Source organism: Humulus lupulus, chromosome 6 (genome assembly GCF_963169125.1).
Source record: "Humulus lupulus chromosome 6, drHumLupu1.1, whole genome shotgun sequence".
Classification (NCBI taxonomy): Eukaryota; Viridiplantae; Streptophyta; class Magnoliopsida; order Rosales; family Cannabaceae; genus Humulus; species Humulus lupulus.
Genome location: NC_084798.1, coordinates 154,879,239 through 154,886,878, shown reverse-complemented (window position 1 = coordinate 154,886,878; position 7,640 = coordinate 154,879,239). Strand labels below are relative to the sequence as shown.

Genomic DNA, 7,640 nt, shown 5'->3' with positions numbered 1-7,640 from the left:
CACGGGTTATAGCGTTAGGCTTAGGCAAAAGTAGATGAAATTGTCATTTAGGCTCAACATTACCATAAGCATATAAACTTTACACCCAATCTTGATATTCACAACACAATTTAACACAACCCAAAGATCCTCTTTATTTCCAAAGATTGAGAAATTTAAACACTAGATTTTTTTTTCTTTTTTTTTTATACTACATTTCCCCCAAACTTATGCATTTTAATGGGAACATCAAAAGAAAAGTAGTTTCTCTCAAATCTCTCTCTTTTTTTTTTCCTTTCTCAATCTTTTCTTGATTTTTTCTATTGCCAACACCAATACACAAGAGTAACACCCATTATAAATCAATCCCCTTTTATATTTTATAAGCTCATGGTACAAATCTAGGAACTGAAAAATAATAAAGTATTCGGTTAAGCTCAAAACAGGTGTTTAACAATAAAAGGTAGACTTTTAGGCTCAAAGAGGGTATCTAGGGAAAATTAAATCAAGGTTGGCTTGAAAAGCACAATCGATCCAATAAAATTGCCTAAATCACTTTTCAAAACGCATGTCATCAAGGATTTCGCCTCAAAGGCCAAATAATGCAAGTTCTATCAAATTCAAATTTTCATACCACCAACCCTAGTCAAACATATATAATAAAATCCAAAATGTTGCATTTTCAAAACATATTAAAAATTTCCCACAAAACCTTTAAATTAAACTCTAAAACAATTGAACCAAGCACACAGTTGAATTCAATTTCCTTTTCACGGGCAAAGACAAAGCAACAACAGACAAGAATGATGGCTTAACAGTTACACTAAACAACCACAGAAAATAACACAAGAGACTAAAAGCTAAACTGAACAACGCACAAAATAAAAATAAAACAAAATAAGCTCCCCCCCAAACTTAAGATGCACATTGTCCCCAATGTGATAAAGAAAAGAACAGAGGAAGAGAACTTACCTGACGCCACATCAGTATGGCGGAGGAGGTGGGGGAGGCGGCCACTGGTATGGAGAGTACTGCGGCGGAGGAGTGAAGTAATTCTCATGCTTTTCACGGTTTAACTTACAAAAATAATCCAAAAATTGTCCAAAATAATAAAAACCAAAAAAACACTTAAAAATTGTTCAAAACTAAAGCAAAACAACTAAAAGAATGGGATGCCTCCCAAAAGCGTTGTCGTTAACGTCATTTAGCCGGACGTTGAACTCTCTACACCTTTAACTTGGGTCAAGTCCACCCCTTGCATCCTTGAGAGCCATCGTGTCATACGAGGGGGATTCCCTTCTACAGTTGAGAATATTGAAACTATCCCCAATGTCATCGAAACCTTCAAACTTGCCACACAGTAATCTTTTCATACGGCGTCGAACTGTTCGAAATCGTTCTTTGGTCTTCTTCTTCTTTTTACCAATTGAATCTTGACAATCATTCACCACGTCAACTCTACAACAGGTAGGAATTTCAGTTGCTGTAAAAACATTAAAACTTATTTCCTCATTTTGGACTCGCAACCTTAACTCCCCCTTTTGTACGTCGATTAAAGCTCGTCCTGTGGCTAAGAATGGTCTTCCAAGAATGATTGGGACGTTGGCATCCTCCTCCATATCAAGTACAATAAAGTCTGTTGGGAAGATGAACTTGTCCACTTTTACAAAAACATCTTCAATAATACCCCGAGGATGTGCTATTGATCTATCTGCCAACTGAAGAGTCACTGTTGTAGGTCTTGCTTCCCCAAGATTCAATAATCTGAACACAGAAAGCGGCATTAGATTAATGCTCGCCCCCAAATCACATAGAGCATTCATGCTCTCAAAATTCCCAATAGTGCAGGGTATTGTGAAACTCCCAGGATCTCTCAGTTTCTGAGGAAGCTTCCTTTGCAGAATGGCGCTGCACTCTTCAATGAGTGCCACCGTCTCATAATCCTCCATCTTCCTCTTCTTGGATAGTATTTCCTTCATAAACTTCACATAACTTGGCATTTTTTCAAGTGCCTCAGCAAAAGGTATGTTAATGTGAAGTTTTCGAAAAATATCTACAAACTTCGAAAATTGTTTGTCAAGTGTCTTCTTTTGAAGTCGCTGAGGATATGGAATCTTGATGTGGTGCTCATAACTCACTGGTGACTGATTCTTCTCAAGGTCTTCAATAACCTCTTCTTCTACCTTACCCTCATTCTCAACTTCAACTTTTGGTGCAGGTATAGACTTCTTGACTGGCTCTTCCAACTTCTTCCCACTCCTCAAAGAGATTGCATTGCACTGCTCTTTAGGATTCACCTCTGTATTACTTGGCAAATTTCCTTGAGGCCTACTTTGTAACATATTTGCCAATTGACCAACTTGCATCTCAAGATTCCTGATAGATGAGCGAGTTTATGTCATAAACTGAGTTTGAGTGTTGGTGAGGGTCAATAATGCAGCTTGCAGTTCATTAGGCCTTTCAGGTGGAGCTTGATTCATTGATTGTTAAGGCCTAGGCTGTTGTGATGAAGAGGCTTGATGCATTGGTTGCTGATGCATATTATTCTGAACCTGACCCTGAAACTGAGGTTGCTGGCCCTGATTATTCCTCCAAGAAAAATTAGGATGATTTCGCCACCCAGGATTGTAAGAATTGGCGAATGGATTATTTACTGGCCTCTGAAAGTTTTCCACTGCTTGAACCTGAGCTTGATCCATCGGAGTGTTACTATTAATACTGGTAGGACACTGATCAAAAGAGTGAGGGCCACTACAGATTTCACACCTAGCTGCCATTTGAACCGCATTAGCAGATACAGTACTCTGTTGTAACTGTTTTGTCAAGGAGGCTACTTGTGCTGTTAGAGCAGTGATTGCATCCAGCTCATGCACCCTAGCTACCTTTCTGACCCCCGATGATCTTTCCTCAGACCACTGATGATTATTGGTGGCCATGTCCTCCAGCAGCTCATAAGCACCAGTTGCACTCTTGCTCATAAAACTGCCACTCGCTGCAGCATCAATAATGGTTCTGGTTGTAGGACATAAACCATTGTAAAAATTTTGTACTAACATCCACTGTTCAATGCCATGATGAGGACATCTTCTCAAGAGTTCCTTGAACCGTTCCCAAGCTTCATACAAAGACTCTCCTTCATTCTGGCAAAAATTATTGATCTCTCCCCTCAATTTAGCAGCTTTGGACGGAGGGAAGAATTTTGACAAAAGCTTCTGAGCTAGATCTTGCCAGGTGACAATAGAGTTTGGTTGCAACGAGTTCAGCCAACTTTTAGCTCTGTCCCTCAAAGAAAATGGGAAAAACCTCAGTTTAATTGCGTCATCACTCACCCCATTGTATCTAAAAGTTCCACACAGCTCCAAAAAATTAGACAAATGGGTGTGAGGATCTTCAGAAGGCAACCCATTAAATTGAACAGAGGATTGCACCATTTGTAGAATAGCTGGCTTGATTTCAAAGTTGTTAGCCTCTACAGCTGGTGGGCGTATACTGTTTTGTACTCCCGCCAGAGTGGGCAATACATAATCTCTCAGGCTCCTCTCAGCATTGTTCTGAGCCTGACCCCCTTGTACAATTCCAGGAATTAGAACATTCCTGCTATCCCCTTCATTCTGTGCCATCTTCACAGATTTCTGGGCCTCCCTCTTGTTCTTTCTGATTTGCTTGCAAGACTTTTCAATCTCAGGATTCAAAGGAACAAGACTGTCTGCTCCTCTTCTGCCATGCATATACCAAAATTCACCTGAGATAGACAAATTAAGCAACTAAACAGATTAGAAACAAGTGAAATTAAAATCAAATTAGAATAAAAATTAATTAGACTGAAATTGATAATTATTTTCAGTCCCCGGCAACGGCGCCAAAATCTTGTTGCGATATTTTTGCTATGCAAGTGCACACAATCACAATTTGTAATAAAATGGTAAAAACCAAGTATCGTCCTCAAGGACTGAATTATCAATTACCAATCAATTAATTTCTCTTTCTATTTGATAAATTAAAATTCTTGATTTTTGTAAACACAGCAACAGAAACTGTAAAGTTCAGAAACAGTAATTAAAAATTAAATGGAATAACAACTAATAGTAACACTCTTAATTTAACCACTGAAGAAACAATTAGGATATTTAATCTCATCAACTATCCTCCCTATTATTCCCTAATGCAAAGTATGAGTTCTTCTTCTTTTTGCCTAATTCAATTAACAAGTTGATACAGCAGCCTATAATCATACTATGAATTATAAACTCAACGTAGGTGACAATTTCTTATATTTCTATGGTAAATTGAACCACAAAGGTAGCATTAATCTTGACAACTTAATAAACAATTACACAATTAATTCAGATATTTTCGTTCCAAATTAGAATTATGTCCAATATAACCACAGCAGATTCAAATCTCACTTCTCAGATTTTGACTTAAAAACATATATATATATATGATTATAGATGGCCAATCAATAATGAGTCTATAAGATCAAGTTATATGGAATTGAAGAAGAGAATTGAAATTGCATTAGTTCATAAAAGGGATTCAAGTGATTTAATTAAACATCCTAAACAGAAAATTAGTTCATAATCATAATGCTAATCACAACGAAAATTAAAGATAACATCAGAAAGTAGAAGAAAAACATGTAGATAAAAATACTCCAAGCCTTCAGCCTTCAAGCAAGAACTTCTCCCCTAGTCCGTATGTCTCTTTCTTCTCTATTTTTTGCCTTATAAAAACCTAGGATTTAATTTTTAAAAGAGGCGGGTTGCGGCTCTACATACACCATGCCGCGGCCCGTGTCTAAATTCCTGGGCGAATTGTTCTCTCCATGCCGCGGCCCTCTCTAGCCATGCCGCGGCCCGTGTCGACGATTTCTGGGTTGATGCCCATCTATGCCGCGGCCTTCTCTAGCCATGCCGCGGCCCGTGGATCTCCTTCAAAACAGTGGTTCTGTTTCACCACCTAGCCGCGGCTCTACTTTGCTCATGCCGTGGCTCTTAAGGGATTTCTCAATTTTTCAAGTTTTCATCCCAAAAAATTCACCAACATTTCCAAATTATGTTGAGATCCATTCTTTCTCAAAATATGTTGAAAAACTTGGTTATTTCTTCCCTTTCTTTGACATTTTCCTCCAAGTGCTCAATTCTTCCTGATATTCACAAAGACAAACAAACAAAGCATAAACCCGCACTAAATGAAAGAAAAACGAAGTAAAAGACTACTTAAAACAACACCTAAACATGACAAAATCTAGACTCAACAGTAGAGTTAAGTAACTAAGCATGCATCTAACCATTTCCAATAAAAGATATGTTCTGGCGTTCCACTACACCATTTTGTTGTGGAGTACCCAGGGTAATAAGTTGTGATAAAATCCCAAGTTCAGTTAAATGATCTTGGAATTGCATATCCAAATATTCTCCACCCCTATCAGATTGGAAGATCTTTAATGTTTTACCTAATTGGTTCTGAGCCATAGCTAAGAATTCCTGAAACTTTGAAAATGTTTCTGATTTCCTATGCATTAGGTAAATATATGAGTATCTAGAGTAATCATCAATGAAAGTGACAAAATACTGGAAACCACCCCAGGCTTGTACATTCAAAGGTCCACAAACATCTGAATGCACAAATCCAAGTGGTTCTTTGGCCCTATCACCTTTTGCAGAGAATGGAAGCTTGGTCAGTTTGCCTTCTAGACAAGATTCACAGACGGGTAATTCACCTAAGGTGAGTTCCCTCAAAGGTCCATCCTTAGTAAGTCTTTGAATTCTATCATAGCCAATGTGACATAGTCTCAAATGCCATAAATACGTCATGTTGTCGTTATCAGTCTTTTGACGTTTATTGGTCCTAAGTTTAGCTACATTGAATAAATCATTGTTAAGAGCGAGGGGTTTGTTAGGTCGCAGAATATAAAGCTCGTTTTCCAAACATGCAATACACAATTGTGATCCATTGAAAGAAATAGATATATTAGAATTTGTGAAAGTCATAATAAATTGTTCTAATTGCAACATGGAAACTGAAATTGAATTTCTACTAAAATCCGAAATAAAAAATACATCATTTCGAATTAAAAATTTATTTCCAAACTTCAGACGAGCTATTCCTCTAGCTTGGACCGTAGTGAATGCTCCGTTCCCAATTCTAAGCTTTAAGCCGCCTTCGTCCACTTCCTCCCACAATTCAAGAAGCTGTAAAGAGTTACAAACATGGTTAGTAGATCCAGAATCAACAATCCAAACAGATTTATCATTCTCTAAAACACATGTTTCTAAGATATATGAACTATAATCATTACCTTTGTTTTTAGCTACAAGAAACTTGGGACAATCCTGTTTCCAATGCCCCTTCTCTATGCAGTGAAAATACTTACCTTTACCTTTCTTGTTTTTCTTGTTCTTCCCCTTAGGCGTCCGTGCATTCGGTTGTGAACTTGTCTTTGCAGGCTTGGGGTTGTTGTCTTTTGCACCTTTCCTCTTGTTTCCAACTTTCGAAGACGAAGCTTGGTTAGCTTCAGCCTTAGCTGGATGAGCAGCAATAGTAGTAGTTGTCTTCTTTTCTCCACCCTTACTTGGTCCACCCATGACAGACTCAAAAGTCTGAAGCTCATTCATGAGTTGTGTGAGACTATAGTTGAGTTTATTCAACACATAGTTGGTGGTGAACGACAGGAAAGCTGGAGAGAGACTGTTGAGGATTAAGCCGACTTGTGTTTCCTCATCTATTGTTGCTCCATGCAGTTCAACTTCTTGAAAGTAGTTTGCCATTTTGAATAGATGATCACAGTCATTTTGAGAAGGTTCCATCCGAGCATTGGCATATTTCTTGGTGGCCTCAAAACAAGTCTGCGCTGACTTGGAACCAAACATGTCTTAGAGCTGATCCATAATTTCGTAGGCCGTCTCGACATTCTCCATCTTTGTCTTGAGAGTGTCGACCATACTAGTCAACATGTAGTACCACGCCTTGTTGTTAGCCACATTCCAACGCTCATACTTATCCCTCATAGACTTGGTAGCTCCTTTAGCTGAAACTTCTGAGGATTCCTCAGTCTTGACGAACTTGGAGTTGTCACCAATCAACACAATGTTGATGTTTTTCTTCCATTTAAGACAGTTTTCTCCAGTGAGTTTCTCCATAGAAAGTTGAGAAAGGATGGGAGTTGACATAGTCATAATGATACTACAAATGATCAATAAAATAGAAATCAATCACATTTGCTCAATAAAACTCCTATTCCCACAAATATCAAGAAATAGCACAATATATATCATAAATATGTAAGATATGATAAAAAAAAATACAAAAAACAATCATATCTCTATTTCTTTAGGTTTTTAACTAATCAATGATATCCTTGTTCCGTACCACTAGTTAAATAAAGTTGTAAACTTATTTAATAATGGACACCATCATTAACAATCTACTATTCAATCAAAATAAGAAAACAAAATCTCTTATTTTATGAGCTAGACCCACGGTTTCGATAGTCAATAGATTTAGTCCTAGTAGTCACTATAGGGGTGAGTCTAGTAGAATTTGACCTATAATTATCTATCTTTCGAAATCTAACCTTGTCAAAATAACTAATGAACACCTTCCATAGGGGGACGAATCAAATCGTCTCGAGGCCCCATTAAGCTATTGACCTTGTTAAA

General features: G+C 37.7%; 1 non-coding gene across 1 annotated transcript; it reads left to right on the top strand.

Moving 5' to 3' along the window:
* Positions 1-3,045: 3,045 nt before the first annotated feature.
* LOC133787274 (small nucleolar RNA R71) lies at positions 3,046-3,152 on the top strand. The gene has a single exon (XR_009872304.1). It is a non-coding gene; the product is annotated as a small nucleolar RNA R71 (small nucleolar RNA).
* Positions 3,153-7,640: the final 4,488 nt, after the last annotated feature.